Source organism: Apodemus sylvaticus, chromosome 1 (genome assembly GCF_947179515.1).
Source record: "Apodemus sylvaticus chromosome 1, mApoSyl1.1, whole genome shotgun sequence".
Classification (NCBI taxonomy): Eukaryota; Metazoa; Chordata; class Mammalia; order Rodentia; family Muridae; genus Apodemus; species Apodemus sylvaticus.
This window is the reverse complement of record NC_067472.1, coordinates 152,741,923-152,762,071: the sequence shown is the minus strand read 5'-3', so window position 1 is coordinate 152,762,071 and position 20,149 is coordinate 152,741,923. Positions and strand designations below refer to the sequence as shown.

The 20,149-nt window shown below is 42.3% G+C and overlaps 7 non-coding genes across 7 annotated transcripts; all 7 read right to left on the bottom strand.

The window, feature by feature from the left end:
- Positions 1-2,044: 2,044 nt before the first annotated feature.
- Positions 2,045-2,137, bottom strand: LOC127676477 (small nucleolar RNA SNORD116). Its single transcript, XR_007975954.1, has one exon. It is a non-coding gene; the product is annotated as a small nucleolar RNA SNORD116 (small nucleolar RNA).
- A 2,499-nt stretch (positions 2,138-4,636) lies between these two features.
- LOC127676470 (small nucleolar RNA SNORD116) lies at positions 4,637-4,729 on the bottom strand. The gene has a single exon (XR_007975947.1). It is a non-coding gene; the product is annotated as a small nucleolar RNA SNORD116 (small nucleolar RNA).
- Positions 4,730-7,244: 2,515 nt separating this feature from the next.
- On the bottom strand, positions 7,245-7,337 carry LOC127676491 (small nucleolar RNA SNORD116). Its single transcript, XR_007975967.1, has one exon. It is a non-coding gene; the product is annotated as a small nucleolar RNA SNORD116 (small nucleolar RNA).
- Positions 7,338-9,894: 2,557 nt separating this feature from the next.
- LOC127676481 (small nucleolar RNA SNORD116) lies at positions 9,895-9,987 on the bottom strand. The gene has a single exon (XR_007975958.1). It is a non-coding gene; the product is annotated as a small nucleolar RNA SNORD116 (small nucleolar RNA).
- Positions 9,988-12,494: 2,507 nt separating this feature from the next.
- Positions 12,495-12,587, bottom strand: LOC127676471 (small nucleolar RNA SNORD116). The gene has a single exon (XR_007975948.1). It is a non-coding gene; the product is annotated as a small nucleolar RNA SNORD116 (small nucleolar RNA).
- Positions 12,588-15,117: 2,530 nt separating this feature from the next.
- LOC127676486 (small nucleolar RNA SNORD116) lies at positions 15,118-15,210 on the bottom strand. Its single transcript, XR_007975963.1, has one exon. It is a non-coding gene; the product is annotated as a small nucleolar RNA SNORD116 (small nucleolar RNA).
- A 2,544-nt stretch (positions 15,211-17,754) lies between these two features.
- On the bottom strand, positions 17,755-17,847 carry LOC127676488 (small nucleolar RNA SNORD116). Its single transcript, XR_007975964.1, has one exon. It is a non-coding gene; the product is annotated as a small nucleolar RNA SNORD116 (small nucleolar RNA).
- Positions 17,848-20,149: the final 2,302 nt, after the last annotated feature.

The window sequence follows — 20,149 nt, the reverse complement described above, 5'->3', positions numbered from 1 at the left end:
TAATCCAGGACTACAGATTGGGTTTCTCTGTCCTCTTGGATAGTCAGAATTCACATGAACCCTGAGCACTCCTGCTCTTCCCTACCCTCAGGTCTAACACTTTCCACCAGGGAATGCTTTTCCTCTTGGAACTGAACATGGACATAGTATATCCTTTGCTATCTGGTGCTTGCTGGGCCTTCACCTCACAAAAAGCCCTAGGTGAAGATATGTGTGCTCCTGTACATGTATACAACACATTCCAAAATGGCCAGTGCATCAACCTGTTCGACTAGAGACCTCTACAAAGTTATCAAGGCAATGAAGGCACTTATCTCAGCATCAAGCCAGGAAAACTCACTAAGAATGACTATCCAAGTTTCCTTGGGCTATGCCAAGGGACAAAAAAGAGACATTTCTGGACATGTTCAGAAAATGTTTTTCCATCAATATCTGTTTCCATGAGGTGTACTTCTTCTGTCAAGGCTCTAATCCTAATCAGATCTCTACAAGTATGTCTTTGCATGAATAAGATTTCAATATTCTACATGTTCGGTGTTTCAGCTCATAGGGACCAAGATTTATTATGCTCTCTGTCTCTCTCTCTGTATCATTTCGCTCTCTCTCTCTCTCTCTCTCTCTCTCTCTCTCTCTCTCTCTCTTTGTGTGTGTGTCTGACTCACTACCTCACCCTTTCTTCTTCTCTCCCTCTTTCTCTCCCTCTTTGTCTCTTTTAGACTCATTTTTAGTTGTGGATTTTCATTTCTTCTCTCGTTGTTTGGCTTTTTTTTTTTTTTTTTTTGTCTTCTCTGACCGAGGTTGCTCTAATGGTTTCACCATTGGTCATTTTCCCTGCAATGATCTGACCCAACTTAAAAGAGATATCAGAGCAAGTCCTCACTAGCATACACAATGGCAAGTTCCAATGGTTTTGATATAGTCCAATAAATGGTGCAGTTTGTATCAGCACATCTAAGAGGCACACGTGCAGCCTGCTTTCCGAATCATTATTCATCCTTGAAAATGTCACAGATAATAGGTATCAATTGAGGCGAACATGATCTCTGGTGACCCATTGAACATTCAATGCAATGAAATGATAGACTTTCTATGGTTTTTTTCAGAGTCAAATCAAAATGTCAAAAAGATAAGCAGTTCTATTATCCCTGGCTCTCAAGATTTGAGACAATCTCCAGACAGGAAGGTAGATCAAGGACATTGGGTTGAGCAGAATTCAGGGATATTCACTGTGACATTTCCAAGGATGCCTCTCAGAATGTGCCAAAACAAAAGCAAGATGCAAAAAAACATTCATGCCAATGCACATATAAAAGTGTTCCTTCACACTCAAGAGCCCTGAACTCAATTCTTTGAGACACTGGTCTGCAAATCTCCTGTTTCCAGTAAAGTGCACCAAAGTGCCATGATGCCAATGACAAGGGGGCAGTCTGTATACCTGCTGGAAACTGACCTGAAATATGCTCATCATTACTTGAATTGCACGGGCCTCTCTCTATTTCCAAGCCTGTTGATTTGCCTTTTTGCAGTCTGCAAGACAAAGGATTACAGGAGTATTCCTGTAGACCACCAGAGTATTCAACATTCAAACAGTGTCTGAAATATTCCACTGTATTTGGCTACATTTCCCATGCAATCTTAAAAATTTGTCTCTAAGTATATAAACACTGGATGGTTAGAATTCATGTCAGATCTTCTGAGAATCCTGAAACCACTGAAATATATTTCAAAATTCATTACCGTATTTTGGTGCAACAGCTATTTTTGTTTTGGCCTCAAAATCAAGACTGCAATAGTGCTAAAGGCCAATTCTTGGGCCCAGATTCCTTATCTTCTGGGTGCCTGACAATTCTGTCCTTAATACAAAAGTATGCAAGGCACAAGATCAAAAGGAGGTGTCTTGCCCTAGACCATGTTATCAAGCAGAGTAGGCAAAGTACTTGTTAGTCGCTAGAAAGTCTAGTCAGATCCAGAGGAAGGCAAGAGCAAATGAGTGGATTGGCAGCCTGTATCTGATGCCCATAGGACCTGCTAAAACTATGGTGCTGGACCTCAGTTTCGATGAGATTTGATGTATTGAGTATTCACTCATTTTGTTCAGCTCCCCACAGAATGTTTCATTGGGAATCATCATCGATCCAAGCACTCTGCAGTAGTGCATAGCAAAAAGAGGATCAGTGTCCTCTGGAGGGCTTCGGTCCCAGGGAGAACAAGAGACTGCTAGATCTTGCCCATACATTATGAGGATGCAACAGGCCAAAGTAGAACCCAGGAGCAGTCAGAGGACTGAAGCCAGCTCCATGTCTCCAAGAGACAAGGCAAGGACGGCAGCTCTGTGGCACTCCAACAAAGGCCTGAGCATATTGAGTTCTTGTAATAATTCATGTGTCCTTACCTTTTACGTCAGGTGCCCTCATGGAAGGAAACAACTGGAAAGCAGTTCACTGCAAACACAATACGGTTCCATCATTACTCAGCCAATTTTGTGGGGACATTTCCACTGGGAGTCATCTATGTCCCACGATGGAATCAGAATGCAACCCTGGGAAGACAGCACAGAGCACATGCTGCCATTACAGTGGGATCTAGGTAATCCAGGACTACATATTGGCTTTCTCTGTCCTCTTGGATAGTCAGAATTCACATGCACCCTGAGCACTCCTGCTCTTCCCTACCTTCAGGTCTAAAACTTTCCACCTGGGAATGCTTTTCCTCTTGGAACTGGACATGGACATAGTATATCCTTTGCTATCTGGTGGTTGCTGGGCTTTCACCTCACAAAAAGCCCTAGGTGAAGATATGTGTGCTCCTGTACATGTATACAACACATTCCAAACGGGCCAGTGCATCAACCTGTTCAACTAGAGACCTCTACAAAGTTATCAAGGCAATGAAGGCACTTATGCCAGCATCATGCAAGGAAAACTCACTAACAATGACTATCCAAGTTTCCTTGGGCTATGCCAAGAGACAAAAAAGAGACATTTCTGGACATGTTCAGAAAATGTTTTTCCATCAATATCTGTTTCCAAGAGGTGAACTTCTTCCATCAAGACTCTAATCCTAAACAGAACTCTACAATTGTGTCTTTGCATGAATAAGATTTCAATAGTCTACATGTTCGGTGCTTCAGCTCATAGGGACCAGGATTTATTATGCTCTCTGTCTCTCTCTCTTTATCATTTCTCAGGCTCTCTCTCTCTCTCTCTCTCTCTCTCTCTCTCTCTCTCTCTCTCTGTGTGTGTGTGTGTGTGTGTCTGAATCACTACCTCACACTTTCTTCTTCTCTCCCTCTTTCTCTCCCTCTCTGTCTCGTTTAGACTCATTTTTAGTTGTGGATTTTCATTTCTTCTCCCAATGTTTGGCTTCTTTTTTGTCTCTTCTGACTGAGGTTGCTCTAATGGTTTCACCATTGGTCATTTTCCCTGCAATGATCTCACCCAACTTAAAAGAGATATCAGAGCAAGCACTGACTAGCATGCACAATGGCAAGTCCAAATGGTTTTGATAAATGCCAATAAATGGAGCAAATTGTCTCAGCACATCTAAGTGGCGCATGTGCAGCCTGCTTTCAGAATCATTATTCATCCTTGAAAATGTCACTGATAATAGGTATCAATCGAGTCATACATGGTCTCTGGTGACCCATTGAACATTCAATGCAATGTAATGCTAGTTTTTCTAGGCTTTCTCTCAGAGTCAAATCAAAATGTCAAAAAGATAAACAGTTCTATAAACCCTGGCTCTCAAGATTTGAGACAATCTCCAGACAGGAAGGTAGATCCAGGACATTGGGTTGAGCAGAATTCACAGATATTAACTGTGACATTTCCAAGGATGCCTCTCAGAATGTGCAAAGACAAAAGCAAGATCCAAAAAAACATTCATGCCAATGCACATATAAAAGTGTTCCTTCACACTTAAGAGCCCTGAACTCAATTCTTTGAGACACTGGTCTGCAAATCTCCTGTTTCCAGTAAAGTGCACCAAAGTGCCATGATGCCAATGACAAGGGGGCAGTCTGTATACCCGCTGGAAACTGACCTGAAATATGCTCATCATTACTTCAATTGCACGGGCCTCTCTCTATTTCCAAGCCTGTTGATTTGTCTTTTTGCAGTCTGCAAGACAAAGGATTACAGGAGTATCCCTGTAGACCAGCAGAGTATTCAACATTCAAACAATGTCTGAAATAATCCACTGTATTTGGCCACATTTTTCATGCAATCTTTAAAACTTTGTCTCTAAGTATATCAACACTGGATGGATTGAATTCATGTCAGATCTTCTGAGAATCCTGAAACCACTGACAGATATTTCAAAATTCATTACCCTATTTTGGTGCAACAGCTATTTTTGTTTTGGCCTCAAAATCAAGACTGCAATAGGGCTAAAGGCCAGTTCTTGGGCCCAGGTTCCCTATCTTCTTGGTGCCTGACAATTCTCTCCTTAATACAAAAGTATGCAAGGCACAAGATCAAAAGGAGGTGTCTTGCCCTAGACCATGTTATCAGGCAGAGTAGGCAAAGTACTTGTTAGTCGCTAGAAAGTCTAGTCAGATCCAGAGGAAGGCAAGAGCAAATGAGTGGATTTGCAGCCTGTATCTGATGACCCTAGGACCTGCTAAAACTATGGTGCTGGACCTCAGTTTCGATGAGATTTGAAGTATTGAGTATTCACTCATTTTGTTCAGCTCCCCACAGAATGTTTTATTGGGAATCATCATCGATCCAAGCACTCTGCAGTAGTGCATAGCAAAAAGAGGATCAGTGTCCTCTGGAGGGCTTCGGTCCCAGGGAGAACAAGAGAATGCTAGATCTTGCCCATACATTATGAGGATGCAACAGGCCAAAGTAGAACCCAGGAGCACTCAGAGGCCTGAAGCCAGCTCCAGGTCTCCAAGAGACAAGGCAAGGCCTGCAGCTCTGTGGCACTCCAACAAAGTCCTGAGCATACTGAGTTCTTGTAATAATTCATGTGTCCTTAGCTTTTACGTCAGGTGCCCTCATGAAAGGAAGCAACTGGAAAGCAGTTCACTGCAAACACAATACGGTTCCATCACCACTCAGCCAATTTTCTGGGGACATTTCCACTGGGTGTCATCCATGTCCCATGATGGAATCAGAATGCAACCCTGGGAAGACAGCACAGAGCACATGCTGCCATTACAGTGGGATCTAGGTAATCCAGGACTACAGATTGGGTTTCTCTGTCCTCTTGGATAGTCAGAATTCACATGAACCCTGAGCACTCCTGCTCTTCCCTACCCTCAGGTCTAACACTTTCCACCAGGGAATGCTTTTCCTCTTGGAACTGAACATGGACATAGTATATCCTTTGCTATCTGGTGGATGCTGGGCCTTCACTTCACAAAGAGCCCTAGGTGAAGATATGTGTGCTCCTGTACATGTATACAACACATTCCAAAATGGCCAGTGCATCAACCTGTTCGACTAGAGACCTCTACAAAGTTATCAAGGCAATGAAGGCACTTATCTCAGCATCAAGCCAGGAAAACTCACTAAGAATGACTATCCAAGTTTCCTTGGGCTATGCCAAGAGACAAAAAAGAGACATTTCTGGACATGTTCAGAAAATGTTTTTCCATCAATATCTGTTTCCAAGAGGTGTACTTCTTCTGTCAAGGTTCTAATCCTAATCAGATCTCTACAAGTATGTCTTTGCATGAATAAGATTTCAATATTCTACATGTTCGGTGTTTCAGCTCATAGGGACCAAGATTTATTATGCTCTCTGTCTCTCTCTCTGTATCATCTCGCTGGCTCTCTCTCTCTCTCTCTCTCTCTCTCTCTCTCTCTCTCTCTCTCTCTCTTTGTGTGTGTGTCTGACTCACTACCTCACCCTTTCTTCTTCTCTCCCTCTTTCTCTCCCTCTTTGTCTCTTTTAGACTCATTTTTAGTTGTGGATTTTCATTTCTTCTCTCGTTGTTTGGCTTTTTTTTTTTTTTTTTTTTTTTTTTTTTTTTGTCTTCTCTGACCGAGGTTGCTCTAATGGTTTCACCATTGGTCATTTTCCCTGCAATGATCTCACCCAACTTAAAAGAGATATCAGAGCAAGTCCTCACTAGCATACACAATGGCAAGTTCCAATGGTTTTGATATAGTCCAATAAATGGTGCAGTTTGTATCAGCACATCTAAGAGGCACATGTGCAGCCTGTTTTCCGAATCATTATTCATCCTTGAAAATGTCACTGATAATAGGTATCAATTGAGGCGAACATGATCTCTGGTGACCCATTGAACATTCAATGCAATGAAATGATAGACTTTCTATGGTTTTTTTCAGAGTCAAATCAAAATGTCAAAAAGATAAGCAGTTCTATAATCCCTGGCTCTCAAGATTTGAGACAATCTCCAGACAGGAAGGTAGATCAAGGACATTGGGTTGAGCAGAATTCAGGGATATTCACTGTGACATTTCCAAGGATGCCTCAGAATTTGCCAAAACAAAAGCAAGATGCAAAAAAACATTCATGCCAATGCACATATAAAAGTGTTCCTTCACACTCAAGAGCCCTGAACTCAATTCTTTGAGACACTGGTGAGCAAATCTCCTGTTTCCAGTAAAGTGCACCAAAGTGCCATGATGCCAATGACAAGGGGGCAGTCTGTATACCTGCTGGAAACTGACCTGAAATATGCTCATCATTACTTGAATTGCACTGGCCTCTCTCTATTTCCAAGCCTGTTGATTTGCCTTTTTGCAGTCTGCAAGACAAAGGATTACAGGAGTATTCCTGTAGACCACCAGAGTATTCAACATTCAAACAGTGTCTGAAATATTCCACTGTATTTGGCTACATTTCCCATGCAATCTTAAAAATTTGTCTCTAAGTATATCAACACTGGATGGATAGAATTCATGTCAGATCTTCTGAGAATCCTGAAACCACTGACATATATTTCAAAATTCATTACCCTATTTTGGTGCAACAGCTATTTTTGTTTTGGCCTCAAAATCAAGACTGCAATAGTGCTAAAGGCCAATTCTTGGGCCCAGATTCCTTATCTTCTGGGTGCCTGACAATTCTGTCCTTAATACAAAAGTATGCAAGGCACAAGATCAAAAGGAGGTGTCTTGCCCTAGACCATGTTATCAGGCAGAGTAGGCAAAGTACTTGTTAGTCGCTAGAAAGTCTAGTCAGATCCAGAGGAAGGCAAGAGCAAATGAGTGGATTGGCAGCCTGTATCTGATGCCCATAGGACCTGCTAAAACTATGTTGCTGGACCTCAGGTTCGATGAGATTTGATGTATTGAGTATTCACTCATTTTGTTCAGTTCCCCACAGAATGTTTTATTGGGAATCATCATCGATCCAGGCACTCTGCAGTAGTGCATAGCAAAAAGAGGATCAGTGTCCTCTGAAGGGCTTCGGTCCCAGGGAGAACAAGAGACTGCTAGATCTTGCCCATACATTATGAGAATGCAACAGGCCAAAGTAGAACCCAGGAGCAGTCAGAGGACTGAAGCCAGCTCCATGTCTCCAAGAGACAAGGCAAGGACGGCAGCTCTGTGGCACTCCAACAAAGGCCTGAGCATATTGAGTTCTTGTAATAATTCATGTGTCCTTACCTTTTACGTCAGGTGCCCTCATGGAAGGAAACAACTGGAAAGCAGTTCACTGCAAACACAATACGGTTCCATCATTACTCAGCCAATTTTGTGGGGACATTTCCACTGGCAGTCATCCATGTCCCACGATGGAATCAGAATGCAACCCTGGGAAGACAGCACAGAGCACATGCTGCCATTACAGTGGGATCTAGGTAATCCAGGACTACATATTGGCTTTCTCTGTCCTCTTGGATAGTCAGAATTCACATGCACCCTGACCACTCCTGCTCTTACCTGCCTTCAGGTCTAAAACTTTCCACCTGGGAATGCTTTTCCTCTTGGAACTGGACATGGACATAGTATATCCTTTGCTATCTGGTGGTTGCTGGTCTTTCACCTCACAAAAAGCCCTAGGTGAAGATATGTGTGCTCCTGTACATGTATACAACACATTCCAAACGGGCCAGTGCATCAACCTGTTCAACTAGAGACCTCTACAAAGTTATCAAGGCAATGAAGGCACTTATGCCAGCATCATGCAAGGAAAACTCACTAACAATGACTATCCAAGTTTCCTTGGGCTATGCCAAGAGACAAAAAAGAGACATTTCTGGACATGTTCAGAAAATGTTTTTCCATCAATATCTGTTTCCAAGAGGTGAACTTCTTCCATCAAGACTCTAATCCTAAACAGAACTCTACAATTGTGTCTTTGCATGAATAAGATTTCAATAGTCTACATGTTCGGTGCTTCAGCTCATAGGGACCAGGATTTATTATGCTCTCTGTCTCTCTCTCTCTATCATTTCTCAGGCTCTCTCTCTCTCTCTCTCTCTCTCTCTCTCTCTCTCTCTCTCTCTCTCCCTCTCCCTCTCTCTCTCTCTCTCTCTCTCTCTCTCTCTCTCTCTCTCTCTCTCTCTCTCTCTCTGTGTGTGTGTCTTAATCACTTCCTCACACTTTCTTCTTCTCTCCCTCTTTCTCTCCCTCTCTGTCTCGTTTAGACTCATTTTTAGTTGTGGATTTTCATTTCTTCTCCCAATGTTTGGCTTCTTTTTTGTCTCTTCTGACTGAGGTTGCTCTAATGGTTTCACCATTGGTCATTTTCCCTGCAATGATCTCACCCAACTTAAAAGAGATATCAGAGCAAGCACTGACTAGCATACACAATGGCAAGTCCAAATGGTTTTGATAAAGGCCAATAAATGGAGCAAATTGTCTCAGCAAATCTAAGTGGCGCATGTGCAGCCTGCTTTCAGAATCATTATTCATCCTTGAAAATGTCACTGATAATAGGTATCAATCGAGTCATACATGGTCTCTGGTGACCCATTGAACATTCAATGCAATGTAATGCTAGTTTTTCTAGGCTTTCTCTCAGAGTCAAATCAAAATGTCAAAAAGATAAACAGTTCTATAAACCCTGGCTCTCAAGATTTGAGACAATCTCCAGACAGGAAGGTAGATTCAGGATATTGGGTTGAGCAGAATTCACAGATATTAACTGTGACATATCCAAGGATGCCTCTCAGAATGTGCAAAGACAAAAGCAAGATCCAAAAAAACATTCATGCCAATGCACATATAAAAGTGTTCCTTCACACTTAAGAGCCCTGAACTCAATTCTTTGAGACACTGGTCTGCAAATCTCCTGTTTCCAGTAAAGTGCGCCAAAGTGCCATGATGCCAATGACAAGGGGGCAGTCTGTATACCCGCTGGAAACTGACCTGAAATATGCTCATCATTACTTGAATTGCACGGGCCTCTCTCTATTTCCAAGCCTGTTGATTTGTCTTTTTGCAGTCTGCAAGACAAAGGATTACAGGAGTATCCCTGTAGACCAGCAGAGTATTCAACATTCAAACAATGTCTGAAATACTCCACTGTATTTGGCCACATTTTTCATGCAATCTTTAAAACTTTGTCTCTAAGTATATCAACACTGGATGGATTGAATTCATGTCAGATCTTCTGAGAATCCTGAAACCACTGACAGATATTTCAAAATTCATTACCCTATTTTGGTGCAACAGCTATTTTTGTTTTGGCCTCAAAATCAAGACTGCAATAGGGCTAAAGGCCAGTTCTTGGGCCCAGGTTCCCTATCTTCTTGGTGCCTGACAATTCTCTCCTTAATACAAAAGTATGCAAGGCACAAGATCAAAAGGAGGTGTCTTGCCCTAGACCATGTTATCAGGCAGAGTAGGCAAAGTACTTGTTAGTCGCTAGAAAGTCTAGTCAGATCCAGAGGAAGGCAAGAGCAAATGAGTGGATTTGCAGCCTGTATCTGATGCCCATAGGACCTGCTAAAACTATGGTGCTGGACCTCAGTTTCGATGTGATTTGAAGTATTGAGTATTCACTCATTTTGTTCAGCTCCCCACAGAATGTTTTATTGGGAATCATCATCGATCCAAGCTCTCTGCAGTAGTGCATAGCAAAAAGAGGATCAGTGTCCTCTGGAGGGCTTCGGTCCCAGGGAGAACAAGAGAATGCTAGATCTTGCCCATACATTATGAGGATGCAACAGGCCAAAGTAGAACCCAGGAGCACTCAGAGGCCTGAAGCCAGCTCCATGTCTCCAAGAGACAAGGCAAGGCCTGCAGCTCTGTGGCACTCCAACAAAGTCCTGAGCATACTGAGTTCTTGTAATAATTCATGTGTCCTTACCTTTGACGTCAGGTGCCCTCATGAAAGGAAGCAACTGGAAAGCAGTTCACTGCAAACACAATACGGTTCCATCACCACTCAACCAATTTTCTGGGGATATTTCCACTGGGTGTCATCCATGACCCATGATGGAATCAGAATGCAACCCTGGGAAGACAGCACAGAGCACATGCTGCCATTACAGTGGGATCTAGGTAATCCAGGACTACAGATTGGGTTTCTCTGTCCTCTTGGATAGTCAGAATTCACATGAACCCTGAGCACTCCTGCTCTTCCCTAACCTCAGGTCTAACACTTTCCACCAGGGAATGCTTTTCCTCTTGGAACTGAACATGGACATAGTATATCCTTTGCTATCTGGTGGTTGCTGGGCCTTCACCTCACAAAAAGCCCTAGGTGAAGATATGTGTGCTCCTGTACATGTATACAACACATTCCAAAATGGCCAGTGCATCAACCTGTTCGACTAGAGACCTCTACAAAGTTATCAAGGCAATGAAGGCACTTATCTCAGCATCAAGCAAGGAAAACTCACTAAGAATGACTACCCAAGTTTCCTTGGGCTATGCCAAGAGACAAAAAAGAGACATTTCTGGACATGTTCAGAAAATGTTTTTCCATCAATATCTGTTTCCAAGAGGTGTACTTCTTCTGTCAAGGTTCTAATCCTAATCAGATCTCTACAAGTATGTCTTTGCATGAATAAGATTTCAATATTCTACATGTTCAGTGTTTCAGCTCATAGGGACCAAGATTTATTATGCTCTCTGTCTCTCTCTCTGTATCATCTCGCTGGCTCTCTCTCTCTCTCTCTCTCTCTCTCTCTCTCTCTCTCTCTTTGTGTGTGTTTCTGACTCACTACCTCACCCTTTCTTCTTCTCTCCCTCTTTCTCTCCCTCTTTGTCTCTTTTAGACTCATTTTTAGTTGTGGATTTTCATTTCTTCTCTCGTTGTTTGGCTTTTTTTTTTTTTTTTTTTTTTTTTTTTTTTGTCTTCTCTGACCGAGGTTGCTCTAATGGTTTCACCATTGGTCATTTTCCCTGCAATGATCTCACCCAACTTAAAAGAGATATCAGAGCAAGTCCTCACTAGCATACACAATGGCAAGTTCCAATGGTTTTGATATAGTCCAATAAATGGTGCAGTTTGTATCAGCACATCTAAGAGGCACATGTGCAGCCTGCTTTCCGAATCATTATTCATCCTTGAAAATGTCACTGATAATAGGTATCAATTGAGGCGAACATGATCTCTGGTGACCCATTGAATATTCAATGCAATGAAATGATAGACTTTCTATGGTTTTTTCAGAGTCAAATCAAAATGTCAAAAAGATAAGCAGTTCTATAATCCCTGGCTCTCAAGATTTGAGACAATCTCCAGACAGGAAGGTAGATCAAGGACATTGGGTTGAGCAGAATTCAGGGATATTCACTGTGACATTTCCAAGGATGCCTCTCAGAATGTGCCAAAACAAAAGCAAGATGCAAAAAAACATTCATGCCAATGCACATATAAAAGTGTTCCTTCACACTCAAGAGCCCTGAACTCAATTCTTTGAGACACTGGTCTGCAAATCTCCTGTTTCCAGTAAAGTGCACCAAAGTGCCATGATGCCAATGACAAGGGGGCAGTCTGTATACCTGCTGGAAACTGACCTGAAATATGCTCATAATTACTTGAATTGCACGGGCCTCTCTCTATTTCCAAGCCTGTTGATTTGCCTTTTTGCAGTCTGCAAGACAAAGGATTACAGGAGTATTCCTGTAGACCACCAGAGTATTCAACATTCAAACAGTGTCTGAAATATTCCACTGTAATTGGCTACATTTCCCATGCAATCTTAAAAATTTGTCTCTAAGTATATCAACACTGGATGGATAGAATTCATGTCAGATCTTCTGAGAATCCTGAAACCACTGACATATATTTCAAAATTCATTACCGTATTTTGGTGCAACAGCTATTTTTGTTTTGGCCTCAAAATCAAGACTGCAATAGTGCTAAAGGCCAATTCTTGGGCCCAGATTCCTTATCTTCTGGGTGCCTGACAATTCTGTCCTTAATACAAAAGTATGCAAGGCACAAGATCAAAAGGAGGTGTCTTGCCCTAGACCATGTTATCAGGCAGAGTAGGCAAAGTACTTGTTAGTCGCTAGAAAGTCTAGTCAGATCCAGAGGAAGGCAAGAGCAAATGAGTGGATTGGCAGCCTGTATCTGATGCCCATAGGACCTGCTAAAACTATGGTGCTGGACCTCAGTTTCGATGAGATTTGATGTATTGAGTATTCACTCATTTTGTTCAGCTCCCCACAGAATGTTTTATTGGGAATCATCATCGATCCAAGCACTCTGCAGTAGTGCATAGCAAAAAGAGGATCAGTGTCCTCTGGAGGGCTTCGGTCCCAGGGAGAACAAGAGACTGCTAGATCTTGCCCATACATTATGAGGATGCAACAGGCCAAAGTAGAACCCAGGAGCAGTCAGAGGACTGAAGCCAGCTCCATGTCTCCAAGAGACAAGGCAAGGACGGCAGCTCTGTGGCACTCCAACAAAGGCCTGAGCATATTGAGTTCTTGTAATAATTCATGTGTCCTTACCTTTTACGTCAGGTGCCCTCATGGAAGGAAACAACTGGAAAGCAGTTCACTGCAAACACAATACGGTTCCATCATTACTCAGCCAATTTTGTGGGGACATTTCCACTGGGAGTCATCCATGTCCCACGATGGAATCAGAATGCAACCCTGGGAAGACAGCACAGAGCACATGCTGCCTTTACAGTGGGATCTAGGTAATCCAGGACTACATATTGGCTTTCTCTGTCCTCTTGGATAGTCAGAATTCACATGCACCCTGACCACTCCTGCTCTTCCCTGCCTTCAGGTCTAAAACTTTCCACCTGGGAATGCTTTTCCTCTTGGAACTGGACATGGACATAGTATATCCTTTGCTATCTGGTGGTTGCTGGGCTTTCACCTCACAAAAAGCCCTAGGTGAAGATATGTGTGCTCCTGTACATGTATACAACACATTCCAAACGGGCCAGTGCATCAACCTGTTCAACTAGAGACCTCTACAAAGTTATCAAGGCAATGAAGGCACTTATGCCAGCATCATGCAAGGAAAACTCACTAACAATGACTATCCAAGTTTCCTTGGGCTATGCCAAGAGACAAAAAAGAGACATTTCTGGACATGTTCAGAAAATGTTTTTCCATCAATATCTGTTTCCAAGAGGTGAACTTCTTCCATCAAGACTCTAATCCTAAACAGAACTCTACTATTGTGTCTTTGCATGAATAAGATTTCAATAGTCTACATGTTCGGTGCTTCAGCTCATAGGGACCAGGATTTATTATGCTCTCTGTCTCTCTCTCTCTATCATTTCTCAGGCTCTCTCTCTCTCTCTCTCTCTCTCTCTCTCTCTCTCTCTCTCTCTCTCTCTCTCTCTTCACTCTCTCTCTCTCTCTGTGTGTGTGTGTGTGTGTGTCTGAATCACTACCTCACACTTTCTTCTTCTCTCCCTCTTTCTCTCCCTCTCTGTCTCGTTTAGACTCATTTTTAGTTGTGGATTTTCATTTCTTCTCCCAATGTTTGGCTTCTTTTTTGTCTCTTCTGACTGAGGTTGCTCTAATGGTTTCACCATTGGTCATTTTCCCTGCAATGATCTCACCCAACTTAAAAGAGATATCAGAGCAAGACCTGAGTAGCATACACAATGGCAAGTCTAAATGGTTTTGATAAAGGCCAATAAATGGAGCAAATTGTCTCAGCACATCTAAGTGGCGCATGTGCAGCCTGCTTTCAGAATCATTATTCATCCTTGAAAATGTCACTGATAATAGGTATCAATCGAGTCATACATGGTCTCTGGTGACCCATTGAACATTCAATGCAATGTAATGCTAGTTTTTCTAGGCTTTCTCTCAGAGTCAAATCAAAATGTCAAAAAGATAAACAGTTCTATAAACCCTGGCTCTCAAGATTTGAGACAATCTCCAGACAGGAAGGTAGATCCAGGACATTGGGTTGAGCAGAATTCACAGATATTAACTGTGACATTTCCAAGGATGCCTCTCAGAATGTGCAAAGACAAAAGCAAGATCCAAAAAAACATTCATGCCAATGCACATATAAAAGTGTTCCTTCACACTTAAGAGCCCTGAACTCAATTCTTTGAGACACTGGTCTGCAAATCTCCTGTTTCCAGTAAAGTGCGCCAAAGTGCCATGATGCCAATGACAAGGGGGCAGTCTGTATACCCGCTGGAAACTGACCTGAAATATGCTCATCATTACTTGAATTGCACGGGCCTCTCTCTATTTCCAAGCCTGTTGATTTGTCTTTTTGCAGTCTGCAAGACAAAGGATTACAGGAGTATCCCTGTAGACCAGCAGAGTATTCAACATTCAAACAATGTCTGAAATACTCCACTGTATTTGGCCACATTTTTCATGCAATCTTTAAAACTTTGTCTCTAAGTATATCAACACTGGATGGATTGAATTCATGTCAGATCTTCTGAGAATCCTGAAACCACTGACAGATATTTCAAAATTCATTACCCTATTTTGGTGCAACAGCTATTTTTGTTTTGGCCTCAAAATCAAGACTGCAATAGGGCTAAAGGCCAGTTCTTGGGCCCAGGTTCCCTATCTTCTTGGTGCCTGACAATTCTCTCCTTAATACAAAAGTATGCAAGGCACAAGATCAAAAGGAGGTGTCTTGCCCTAGACCATGTTATCAGGCAGAGTAGGCAAAGTACTTGTTAGTCGCTAGAAAGTCTAGTCAGATCCAGAGGAAGGCAAGGGCAAATGAGTGGACTTGCAGCCTGTATCTGATGCCCATAGGACCTGCTAAAACTATGGTGCTGGACCTCAGTTTCAATGTGATTTGAAGTATTGAGTATTCACTCATTTTGTTCAGCTCCCCACAGAATGTTTTATTGGGAATCATCATCGATCCAAGCACTCTGCAGTAGTGCATAGCAAAAAGAGGATCAGTGTCCTCTGGAGGGCTTCGGTCCCAGGGAGAACAAGAGAATGCTAGATCTTGCCCATACATTATGAGGATGCAACAGGCCAAAGTAGAACCCAGGAGCACTCAGAGGCCTGAAGCCAGCTCCATGTCTCCAAGAGACAAGGCAAGGCCTGCAGCTCTGTGGCACTCCAACAAAGTCCTGAGCATACTGAGTTCTTGTAATAATTCATGTGTCCTTAGCTTTTACGTCAGGTGCCCTCATGAAAGGAAGCAACTGGAAAGCAGTTCACTGCAAACACAATACGGTTCCATCACCACTCAGCCAATTTTCTGGGGACATTTCCACTGGGTGTCATCCATGTCCCATGATGGAATCAGAATGCAACCCTGGGAAGACAGCACAGAGCACATGCTGCCATTACAGTGGGATCTAGGTAATCCAGGACTACAGATTGAGTTTCTCTGTCCTCTTGGATAGTCAGAATTCACATGAACCCTGAGCACTCCTGCTCTTCCCTACCCTCAGGTCTAACACTTTCCACCAGGGAATGCTTTTCCTCTTGGAACTGAACATGGACATAGTATATCCTTTGCTATCTGGTGGTTGCTGGGCCTTCACATCACAAAAAGCCCTAGGTGAAGATATGTGTGCTCCTGTACATGTATATAACACATTCCAAAATGGCCAGTGCATCAACCTGTTCGACTAGAGACCTCTACAAAGTTATCAAGGCAATGAAGGCACTTATCTCAGCATCAAGCAAGGAAAACTCACTAAGAATGACTATCCAAGTTTCCTTGGGCTATGCCAAGAGACAAAAAAGAGACATTTCTGGACATGTTCAGAAAATGTTTTTCCATCAATATCTGTTTCCAAGAGGTGTACTTCTTCTGTCAAGGTTCTAATCCTAATCAGATCTCTACAAGTATGTCTTTGCATGAATAAGATTTCAATATTCTACATGTTCAGTGTTTCAGCTCATAGGGACCAAGATTTATTATGCTCTCTGTCTCTCTCTCTGTATCATCTCGCTGGCTCTCTCTCTGTCTCTCTCTCTCTCTCTCTCTCTCTCTCTCTCTCTCTCTCTCTCTCTCTCTCTCTTTGTGTGTGTGTCTGACTCACTACCTCACCCTTTCTTCTTCTCTCCCTCTTTCTCTCCCTCTTTGTCTCTTTTAGACTCATTTTTAGTTGTGGATTTTCATTTCTTCTCTCGTTGTTTGGCTTTTTTTTTTTTTTTTTTTTTTTTTTTTTTTTTTTTTTTTTTTGTCTTCTCTGACCGAGGTTGCTCTAATGGTTTCACCATTGGTCATTTTCCCTGCAATGATCTCACCCAACTTAAAAGATATATCAGAGCAAGTCCTCACTAGCATACACAATGGCAAGTTCCAATGGTTTTGATATAGTCCAATAAATGGTGCAGTTTGTATCAGCACATCTAAGAGGCACATGTGCAGCCTGCTTTCCGAATCATTATTCATCCTTGAAAATGTCACTGATAATAGGTATCAATTGAGGCGAACATGATCTCTGGTGACCCATTGAACATGCAATGCAATGAAATGATAGACTTTCTATGGTTTTTTTCAGAGTCAAATCAAAATGTCAAAAAGATAAGCAGTTCTATAATCCCTGGCTCTCAAGATTTGAGACAATCTCCAGACAGGAAGGTAGATCAAGGACATTGGGTTGAGCAGAATTCAGGGATATTCACTGTGACATTTCCAAGGATGCCTCTCAGAATGTGCCAAAACAAAAGCAAGATGCAAAAAAACATTCATGCCAATGCACATATAAAAGTGTTCCTTCACACTCAAGAGCCCTGAACTCAATTCTTTGAGACACTGGTCTGCAAATCTCCTGTTTCCAGTAAAGTGCACCAAAGTGCCATGATGCCAATGACAAGGGGGCAGTCTGTATACCTGCTGGAAACTGACCTGAAATATGCTCATCATTACTTGAATTGCACGGGCCTCTCTCTATTTCCAAGCCTGTTGATTTGCCTTTTTGCAGTCTGCAAGACAAAGGATTACAGGAGTATTCCTGTAGACCACCAGAGTATTCAACATTCAAACAGTGTCTGAAATATTCCACTGTATTTGGCTACATTTCCCATGCAATCTTAAAAATTTGTCTCTAAGTATATCAACACTGGATGGATAGAATTCATGTCAGATCTTCTGAGAATCCTGAAACCACTGACATATATTTCAAAATTCATTACCGTATTTTGGTGCAACAGCTATTTTTGTTTTGGCCTCAAAATCAAGACTGCAATAGTGCTAAAGGCCAATTCTTGGGCCCAGATTCCTTATCTTCTGGGTGCCTGACAATTCTCTCCTTAATACAAAAGTATGCAAGGCACAAGATCAAAAGGAGGTGTCTTGCCCTAGACCATGTTATCAGGCAGAGTAGGCAAAGTACTTGTTAGTCGCTAGAAAGTCTAGTCAGATCCAGAGGAAGGCAAGAGCAAATGAGTGGATTGGCAGCCTGTATCTGATGCCCATAGGACCTGCTAAAACTATGGTGCTGGACCTCAGTTTCGATGAGATTTGATGTATTGAGTATTCACTCATTTTGTTCAGCTCCCCACAGAATGTTTTATTGGGAACCATCATCGATCCAAGCACTCTGCAGTAGTGCATAGCGAAAAGAGGATCAGTGTCCTCTGGAGGGCTTCGGTCCCAGGGAGAACAAGAGACTGCTAGATCTTGCCCATACATTATGAGGATGCAACAGGCCAAAGTAGAACCCAGGAGCAGTCAGAGGACTGAAGCCAGCTCAATGTCTCCAAGAGACAAGGCAAGGACGGCAGCTCTGTGGCACTCCAACAAAGGCCTGAGCATATTGAGTTCTTGTAATAATTCATGTGTCCTTACCTTTTACGTCAGGAGCACTCATGGAAGGAAACAACTGGGAAGCAGTTCACTGCAAACACAATACGGTTCCATCATTACTCAGCCAATTTTGTGGGAACATTTCCACTGGGAGTCATCCATGTCCCATGATGGAATCAGAATGCAACCCTGGGAAGACAGCACAGAGCACATGCTGCCATTACAGTGGGATCTAGGTAATCCAGGACTACATATTGGCTTTCTCTGTCCTCTTGGATAGTCAGAATTCACATGCACCCTGAGCACTCCTGCTCTTCCCTACCTTCAGGTCTAAAACTTTCCACCTGGGAATGCTTTTCCTCTTGGAACTGGACATGGACATAGTATATCCTTTGCTATCTGGTGGTTGCTGGGCTTTCACCTCACAAAAAGCCCTAGGTGAAGATATGTGTGCTCCTGTACATGTATACAACACATTCCAAACGGGCCAGTGCATCAACCTGTTCAACTAGAGACCTCTACAAAGTTATCAAGGCAATGAAGGCACTTATGCCAGCATCATGCAAGGAAAACTCACTAACAATGACTATCCAAGTTTCCTTGGGCTATGCCAAGAGACAAAAAAGAGACATTTCTGGACATGTTCAGAAAATGTTTTTCCATCAATATCTGTTTCCAAGAGGTGAACTTCTTCCATCAAGACTCTAATCCTAAACAGAACTCTACTATTGTGTCTTTGCATGAATAAGATTTCAATAGTCTACATGTTCGGTGCTTCAGCTCATAGGGACCAGGATTTATTATGCTCTCTGTCTCTCTCTCTCTATCATTTCTCTGGCTTCTCTCTCTCTCTCTCTCTCTCTCTCTCTCTCTCTCTCTCTCTCTCTCTCTCTCTCTCTCTGTGTGTGTGTGTGTGTGTGTGTGTGTCTGAATCACTACCTCACGCTTTCTTCTTCTCTCCCTCTTTCTCTCCCTCTCTGTCTCGTTTAGAATCATTTTTAGTTGTGGATTTTCATTTCTTCTCCCAATGTTTGGCTTCTTTTTTGTCTCTTCTGACTGAGGTTGCTCTAATGGTTTCACCATTGGTCATTTTCCCTGCAATGATCTCACCCAACTTAAAAGAGATATCAGAGCAAGCCCTGACTAGCATACACAATGGCAAGTCCAAATGGTTTTGATAAAGGCCAATAAATGGAGCAAATTGTCTCAGCACATCTAAGTGGCGCATGTGCAGCCTGCTTTCAGAATCATTATTCATCCTTGAAAATGTCACTGATAATAGGTATCAATCGAGTCATACATGATCTCTGGTGACCCATTGAACATTCAATGCAATGTAATGCTAGCTTTTCTAGGCTTTCTTTCAGAGTCAAATCAAAATGTCAAAAAGATAAACAGTTCTATAATCCCTGGCTCCCAAGATTTGAGACAGTCTCCAGACAGGAAGGTAGATCCAGGACATTGGGGTGAGCAGAATTCACAGATATTAACTGTGACATTTCTAAGGATGCCTCTCAGAATGTGCAAAGAGAAAAGCAAGATCCAAAAAAACATTCATGCCAATGCACATATACAAGTGTTCCTTCACACTCAAGAGCCCTGAACTCAATTCTTTGAGACACTGGTCTGCAAATCTCCTGTTTCCAGTAAAGTGCACCAAAGTGCCATGATGCCAATGACAAGGGGCAGTCTGTATACCTGCTGGAAACTGACCTGAAATATGCTCATCATTACTTGAATTGCACGGGCCTCTCTCTATTTCTAAGCCTGTTGATTTGTCTTTTTGCAGTCTGCAAGACAAAGTATTACAGGAGTATTACTGTAGACCAGCAGAGTATTCAACATTCAAACAGTGTCTGAAATATTCCACTGTATTTGGCTACATTTCCCATGCAATCTTTAAAACTTTGTCTCTAAGTATATCAACACTGGATGGATAGAATTCATGTCAGATCTTCTGAGAATCCTGAAACCACTGACATATATTTCAAAATTCAATACCCTATTTTGGTGCAACAGCTATTTTTTTTTTTGGCCTCAAAATTAAGACTGCAATAGTGCAAAAGGCCAGTTCTTGGCCCAGGTTCCC